This window comes from Vigna unguiculata, chromosome 10 (genome assembly GCF_004118075.2).
Source record: "Vigna unguiculata cultivar IT97K-499-35 chromosome 10, ASM411807v1, whole genome shotgun sequence".
In the NCBI taxonomy this organism is placed as follows: Eukaryota; Viridiplantae; Streptophyta; class Magnoliopsida; order Fabales; family Fabaceae; genus Vigna; species Vigna unguiculata.
Window position 1 is genome coordinate 20398782 of NC_040288.1, and position 8672 is coordinate 20407453.

An 8672-nucleotide genomic window follows, 5' to 3' on the forward strand; every position below is an offset into this window, starting at 1 on the left:
GGAAACGAAAAGTAAGCTACAAAAAGTAAAATAAGCATAAACGGATTAGATAAGAAATCCAAACGGAGTGCACGAAGTAAAAGCATAAAACTCAATTGAAAGGATAAAAAAAAAAAAAACAGAACGGGTGGAGAAGAGTAAAAATGGGGAATGAACGAAGTGAAATAGCCTATTATGAAAAGGGGTAGGAAAAGAGACAGAGAGAGTGCAGTAGGAAAAATTTAGGTTTGCCGCTAAAATGGTGTTGAAATATATTATTATTTTTTTCTACAAATATTTTTCTAACTTTCTTTTTTATTTGACTTATTCTATATCCACAAAGTTAATTAAATTTTCAAGTTACTTTTTTGTTTATTACAATTTTAACTACAATTTTTATAAATTACATATTTTATTATCTCTACTCATTTTTAATATTTTTAATATAGATTTTATAAGTATAGATTTTATAAAAATTAATTTTTTAATATTTTGGAAGAAGACTTTGAATTAACTTTATCCTTTCTAATCCCTTGCTTACAAAGTTATCAATACTAAAGTTACTACTCTTAAGTATGCTAAGTAAGTAATGTTAATAGATTAGTTCCAATAACTTCTTATAAATTTTTCATTATTTTCAGTTTTATATTCTAATAGTGTCGGTTAAACTTACACTATTAGTTTAATTTTTAATGTTAAATTCATTACTATTAATATATATTTTTGTGTTCTATAAGATGACGGTACGATTTAGTTTTTTTTTGAAATTATTTTGCTTACTAATATCATTCTAGCATTGTTTAGGTACACATAATGTCCCATTTAAAATATAATATAATTAAATGAAATATTACACAAAATAGTAATAGAAGCAAGGTCCTAGAGTAAAGTCATTATTCCTTACAATTATCTAATGAAAACAATAATAAACTAGGGCACACCACGATGCCAGTAACAAATTATAGGAAAGGGTCAACAGTAATTCAAAATAAAACCCAGAGACAAGACATTACATGGGCCATAATCTCAGAGAAAAGTCCAAATAAACGGAAATCCAGTTCAAGCAGGCTATGCAGCGAAGTCACCATTTCCCTGTTGACCACGAGTATTCTCGCATCTTCTCACATCAATAAATTGATGATCATCGCAAAGAGAGAAAACCACACACATAACAATCAAACAAGCAAAGGGTAAGCTAGAGTAGAAAATTTTTTATCATACCAGTACATACAATTTCATAGACCAAAATACATGTGCCAACCAATCATGTTATGACTTGCAAACCACACACTAAGACTCAAGACACGACTCATCCGGATACATATAATTAGTCGGATTCAGCACATGCTTGCACTTGTGGTGACTTTTACTGCTCTACCGAGCTGCTCTACCGAGCTGCTCTACCGAGCTGCTCTACCAAGCTAATTGTTCCAGTGTCTCATCCCCCACACAAGGTTAGCCCTTAATGGGTTCCAGGCCTCCTACTACTGATGTGACCCCACCAAGCCCAATTGCACCTTCAACCCAACCCCAAGCCCAAGCCCATTAAAAGGCCCAATTACAAGATCAATGATGAAGAAGATTCAAAAGGACCTCCCATTAGATGATCACAAATTCAATAGGCTTCATACATTATTCAAATGGGCCAAAGAGATCATAAAGACTTGAAGAAGTGCATGTAAATCTAGTAGTGTAGATTTAAATTGAGCCATTGTTTGGGCTTTGCTTTCCAATAATACATAAGACATGAAAGGAACATAGGATGAGGTTCAAATTGGGCTCGGCCCAATTCTCTTCATACATGGCCGAGATTATCAAGGCAAGAAGGCTCTTATGCTTCATGGTTTTACTAAGTTTGGTCATCACATCTAAAGGCTAAGAATCCTTCTTGTTCTTCAAGCCAAGATCCAAGGGGCGTGACCTTGGATCCTTCTCCAAGCTTGATCTAAGGGCCAAGATCAAGGCGCACTCCATCCAATGGCTCTCCTTTCTCATGTGTAAATGGCTTCATATAAAAGCCAAAATTTCACTCATTTGTAGACACTCTTGAAATTTTAAGCAATAGATGCAACTTGAGTTGAGAGCACTCCTCCCTCTATTGCCTTTGAGAATCACCCCTTTCTAGAGATTTACTCTCTCTACCTCTAGCCACCTTCCTTAGGCTAGCATAGATTAGGAAATCCTATCACCTCCTTCACTTTCCATAGCTTGTAAGTGCCTTCAAAACTTCCATCCATTCCTTCATCCAACTTCCGCTGCCATGGAGTTCTTCATGCACCTTTAGAGCTCCATCATAATGGTATCAAGAGCCATCAAACCATGGTCTCTCACGGTTTGGTAAGGTTGTTTCCTAGTCTTGTGTTTCCTTCATTTTTTCCGTCTTGTTATCATCTTCTTATCCTTCTATTTTGTTTTTTCTTTCACATTTACCGTTCATTGTCTATTACATTGTGTTTCTCCATTGATTCCATGCAACTATGAGACTACAAGAGTGTTCTACACTCTATTTGTAGATTTCCTTGCTTGTTATGGTTCACATCATTTACTAGCTTTCCTTTACATTTCAACACCATTTTATTACTTCCATTGTGTTTCTTGTCATTTTTATTCGGTGATTCTGTTTTTCTTTTCAATTTCCACCATTCAAGTTGTGTTCTATGTCTTGTTCATGCTTTCTTTTACATGTTTCTTCAATTTTCCACCATTTACAATCATTTTCTACACTTGCTTGAGTGAAACCGTGCCAAACTCCACTCAAAAACGCAATGAAGCTTCATGCTATGCGTGTGGTTGTTTGATTCAGCTTTCCTTACTGTTTTCATGCCAATTCACCGATTGGTTTGTGCCTTAGAGTGTCCTAAGATGTTCATCTTCATCTAAGCTTGATTCTAGATCATAATCAAGCTCCAAATCGAATTGATTTGTCTATTGAACATCTTCCACTTTCACTTTGCTTTTGCTTCAGTTTTCAATCATTTTTTTCCACTCCACACCTTCTGTTTGAGAAGTGTCACGAGTGACTCAATGCACCCAATTTTCAGCTGATTGTTGCTTCGAAACGCTAAGTCATAGACGCAAATTCTCCAACAAAAATCATTCAATTATGTTGAGAATTTAATTCTATACAAATTTTTGAAGTAGAGGCAACTTTCTGCGTTTTTAAGTGCCAATTTGCTGTTGTTTTCACTTGTGTCCTGACGCACACTTTTCTTTTGTGATTTAACTGGAATGATTCATAGCACCGAATCACCTTCTGATTTTTGCCTAATTTTCTTAACATCTGGATGAAAAATTAGCAAAAAGAATCATTCAAATATGTCCAGTACCAAAAATATGATAAATCTGTAAAGTTAAGGCATCTATTAGCGTTTTCTGGTGTTGTGCTTTTGGGAAAATCACTGTTTAGTGCGATTTTGGTGTGTTTTGCTTCAGAATTTCAGTGCTCTTGCTCTATACATTTGCTTGTTTATGTGTGTATTCCATATTGCCATCAATTGCTTTCATTTGGAGTGGATTACTTCCCTCACATTGGCACACATGCAATGAATACCATAAGCATTTTATGAGCACTGCAATTTCTGTTTTTGGTTTTTACTCCATTCTAGTTCCATTCTAGGATTCCTTTTGTTGTGCTTTCCTTTATTTCAAGCCTTAATTTCTTGCTTGTCCTTCTTTTTGGCTATTCAATTCAGTCTTGTCAAATCATATTCAATGTGGTTTAGCTTTCTTAATTAGCTTTTCTTGTGTTATACATTTCAATTGGCAAGTAATGTTGGCTTCAATGCTCTTGATTGTGAATTAAGTGATTTTATTTTCCAAATTGGTTGTTAGTCTAAGGTAGCATTTTAGGTGGTGGTTGAGAAGTAAAACTCTAGAGAGTGTGCTTGAATTCTTCCTCTCACCTTCACCATATTTTGGAAAGTTTTGAGCCATCAATTTCTTGCTTGAGTGAGAGCTAACTAATGCCTTTGGCCTAGTTTGTTTGCTGTTTTTGTTCATTATTTTGGCCAGGTTTTGTTGCTGTTTGATGTTGCATTTTGTGTCCACAAGGGGTCCAAATATTCCTCCAATTGGTGTATACTTCAAAGCCATCAACTAAGGCTTCTTTTGGCACCAAAGTGCTCTTGGGAGTGCATCACTTTGCTGTCCAAAATTGTGGTGTTCAAGTTGGCCTCGGGAGTAGCTTCCAACACCAATTTCAAGCATTTTTGTTGGCCATCGTGGCTTGTAATTGTTGCATTTTTTTAGTTTACTAGTTTTTCTACAATTTGATCACTTATTTTGGTCAATTTGGAACATCCTTTGTGCCTTATTTTCTACTCAAAGTTCTCTAAAAGTTTGGTGCTCTCGGTTTGCTCCTCTTTGCCTAAATTTTGTGTACCAATTTTAACTCTCTTTGAACTTGTAATTTTGGCCTACTTAGGTGTCTAGGGGAACCACAAGGTGTTCAATCACATCTCCTAAGTAGAACCTTTATCATCCATTAGTAATTCGCTTTTAGTTGTAAGTGTGTTGAAAGTTCTAAGTGTTTTCTCACCTTACATTAGGCCGCATAGCTTATATTCAAGTTTTCACATTGTTTAGTGGCTTAAAATTTTGAGACCCAAGTCTCTCCATATTTTGGCCAATTAGGGGTCCGTCTTTAGTGTTTTATAGATTTCTTTGTTCTTTGTTGACAACTAGGGTTTAGTGATTCTCATCATTTAGCACTTAGCCATTGTGTGAAATTCTTTCAAACTTGTCCAAGTGTGCCTTGGCTAGGATTGGCTTTGGTTATTAAGTGGTCTTTTTAGACTCACCTCGTCTACCTGGAGGTTCATTTGTGTTCTTAAAACTTTTATTCACACTTTGTCTCAAGTGCTGATCGTGTCAATCATGAGCACTAGAAGGGCTACACGTGCAAGGGTGCAAACCCAACAAAATTCACCACAACCCACACAAAATAACACTAGTGCGGATGATGACCGAGATGTTTCCCCTTGTATGCTTCACAAACTCACCAAAGAGGTGAGTGACATCAAGGATCAAATGGTTGCCATGCAAGTCAATTTGCACTTCATATATGAGCAATTAAGGAATCCTTCACACACTCACCGTGCTTCTCCTAGATCTTCTCGCCCCCCATCAAGACATCATCATGATCTTAGTGGCGAGGAGGAGGACTTACAACGCCCCTTTCCAAGGCAATCTCCTCACACTAGGAGACAAAAACGTGTTCCTCCTCACCCCAAAGAAACAAGAATAGATTTGCCTCCATTCCATGGAAAAGACAATGTTGAGGTATATCTAGATTGGGTGGCAAAAGTTGAACAACTGTTTGACAGCCACGTGGTTGAGGAAGAGAGACGTGTCTCTCTTGTTGTCCTCAGCTTCCAAGGTCATGCCTTAAATTGGTGGACAACCCTTGTCCTCCAAAAGCGAAAAAAAGGCTTTCCCAAGATTGAATATTGGTTTGATCTCAAAGAGGCCCTTCATGCTCGCCATGTTCCTTCATACTACAAAAGAGAGCTTATGGATAAACTCTAAAGGCTCCAACAAAGAACCATGTATGTGGAGGAATATAGGCAAAAGATGAAGTTGTACATCTTGAGGGTTGGGATAGATGAGGAAGAAGATCTAACCATTGCTAGGTTCTTGAGTGGTCTAAACTACAACATAAGAGATAGAGTTGAGTTGCTCCCATATCAAAATTTAAATGAACTTATTCAAATGTGCATCAAAGTGGAGCAACAACTCTTGAGGAAACCTATTCGCAAGGATTCTTCACTCTCTTTTCCAAATCTGATTTTCAAAAGAAAGATTTTTCTCATGTCAAGGAGACCGCTCATAGACACCCAGCAAAAGGTCAAGATAAGGGTGAGACCTCCAAGCGAGGTAGTGAGATCAAGTGTTTTAAGTGTTTAGGTAGAGGTCATGTGGCATCACAGTGTCCTACCAAACGCATCATTGTGCTAAAGGGCCAAGACCTCTACAACAGTCAAGAGGAGTCTTCTGAGGAGTCTTTTGAGGAATCTTCCTCTTCTAGTGACTCCCACAGTGACAAGTCATCCAAAGACAAACTTCATTCTTACCCTCAAGAAGGGTCTCTCTTAATGATTAGGAGGCTTCTCAATAACCAACCAACCCTTCCAAAGACAAACTTGTTCTTTGATCATTGATAGTGGGTCTTCATGTCTCCAACATCCTTCATTTATGGATCTACCTCCTTCTGTCCGTGCTCTTCTCCATGAATTTGCAGATCTTTTCCCTAAGGATGGCCCCCAAGGCCTCCCACCTTTTAGAGGAATAGAGCACAAGATTGATTTTATCCTAGGGGCCAATCTACCTAATAAACCAGCCTATAGGACAAATCCAATTGAGACTAAAGAGATAGAGACTCAAGTGATCGAGTTGTTAGACAAAGGATGGGTCCAAAAGAGTCTTAGTCCTTGTGATGTTCCCGTGTTGTTGGTGCCTAAAAAGGATGGCAAATGGCACATGTGTTGTGATTGTAGGGCCATCAACAACATTACCATAAAGTATAGGCACCCCATCCCTCGACTAGATGATATGTTGGATGAATTGCATGGGGCCAAAATGTTTTCAAAAATAGACCTTAAGAGTGGTTATCACCAAATTCGAATTGCCAAAGGTGATGAGTGGAAAACCGCTTTCAAAACTAAATTTGGTCTATATGAATGGTTAGTCATGCCTTTTGGCCTAACCAATGCTCCTAGCACATTCATGAGACTAATGAATCATGTCAGAGGGAATGTTTGGGGAAGTTTGTGGTTGTTTATTTTGATGACATTTTAATTTATAGCCATAGCTTCAAAGTTCATCTAGGACACCTTAGGGTAGTCCTGTCTCTCCTTCGAGACCATCAACTCTATGCCAACATAGACAAGTGCACTTTCTGTGTAGAGAGTGTCATCTTTCTTGGGTTTGTGGTCAATAAAAGTGGGGTACATGTTGACCCTGACAAAATCAAAGCCATCTAAGAATGGTTTGTACCAAAGATTGTTGGGGACATCCGTAGCTTTCATGGGCTAGCTAGCTTCTATAGACGGTTTGTACCCCACTTCTCCATAATTGCCTCACCCCTTAATGAACTTGTCAAGAAAGACACACCTTTTTATGTGAGGTGATAAGCAACAACAAGCCTTTGAGGAGATCAAGGCTAAACTCACCCAAGCACCAGTTCTAGCTCTTCCAAACTTTGAGAAAACTTTTGAGCTAGAATGTGATGCTTCTAGGGTTGGAGTAGGTGCGATTTTATTATAAGAAAGCCATCCAATTGCTTACTTCAGTGAAAAACTCAATGGCCCTTCTCGTAATTACCTTACTTACGACAAAGAGTTGTATGCCCTTGTGCGAGCTCTTCATACTTGGGAACACTATCTTGTGTCTAAAGAGTTTATAATTCACACTGATCATGAAACTCTCAAGTATTTGAAAAGCCAGCACAAGCTCAACAAAAGAGGCATGCAAAGTGGGTTGAATTTCTAGAACAATTCTCTTATATATCAAATACAAGAAAGGGAAATCCAATGTTGTGGATGATGCATTTTCTAGAAGATATACTCTTTTAGCCAAACTTGGATCTCAAATTCTTGGGTTTGACAATATATGTGAATTGTATAGTCAAGATCCCTTCTCTGCCCCTATCTATTCTAATTGTTTAACTAAGTCCCAAGGCGGCTTCTATGTCTCAAATGGATATCTTTTCAAAGAAGCCCGCCTATGCATTCCATGTGGTTCTCATCGTAAACTATTAATCATGGAGATGCATGAGGGGGGACTTATGGGCCATTTTGGGGTCGCCAAAATTTTGGCAATGCTTAAAGAAAAATTCTTTTGGCCCCACATGAAACGTGATATTCAAAAACATTACGCTAGTTGTTTGACTTGTTTGCATGCTAAGTCTAGCATAATGCCTGCTGGGATGTATACTCCTTTGCCTGTGGCTTCCACCCCTTGGGAGGATATTAGCATTGACTTTGTCCTAGGGCTTCCAAGGACTTCTTGGGGTGTTGATTTGATTTTTGTGGTTGTGGACCGTTTTTTGAAAATGGCACATTTTATTCCATGCCACAAAGTCGATGATGTAAGCCACATTGCAAAGTTGTTCTTTAGAGAAGTGGTTCGTCTTCATGGCTTATCCAAAACAATTGTGTCTGATAGGGATTCTAAGTTCCTTAGCCACTTTTGGAGGACCTTGTGGTCTAGGCTTGGAACTAAACTTTCTTTTTCTACTTCATGCCATCCTCAAACTGATGGCAAACAGAAGTAGTCAATAGATCCCTCTCCACATTGCTTAGGGTTGTGCTTAAGGGGAACCATAAATCTTGGGATGAGTATCTTCCCCACATTGAGTTTGCCTACAATAGAGTGGTCCATAGTACCACTAAACTCTCACCTTTTGAGGTTGTCTATGGCTTTAACCCTCTCACTCCTCTAGACTTGCTACCTCTTCCATCTTCTTTTGACTTTGTTCATAAAGAAGGGGTTTCTAAGTTTCAATTTATCAAAGATTTTCATGAGAAGGTGATGAGTTCAAATTTTTGCCCTCATTTAATATTTAAATTCGGGGATTTAATTGATTTTTTTGTGCTTAAAGATTGATTTAATTAGGATTTGTAATTATTGGATTTATTGAGTAAGTTTGGAAAAAGTGGCGTAAAAATTGATTTTAGTTACATAAAATATTATTG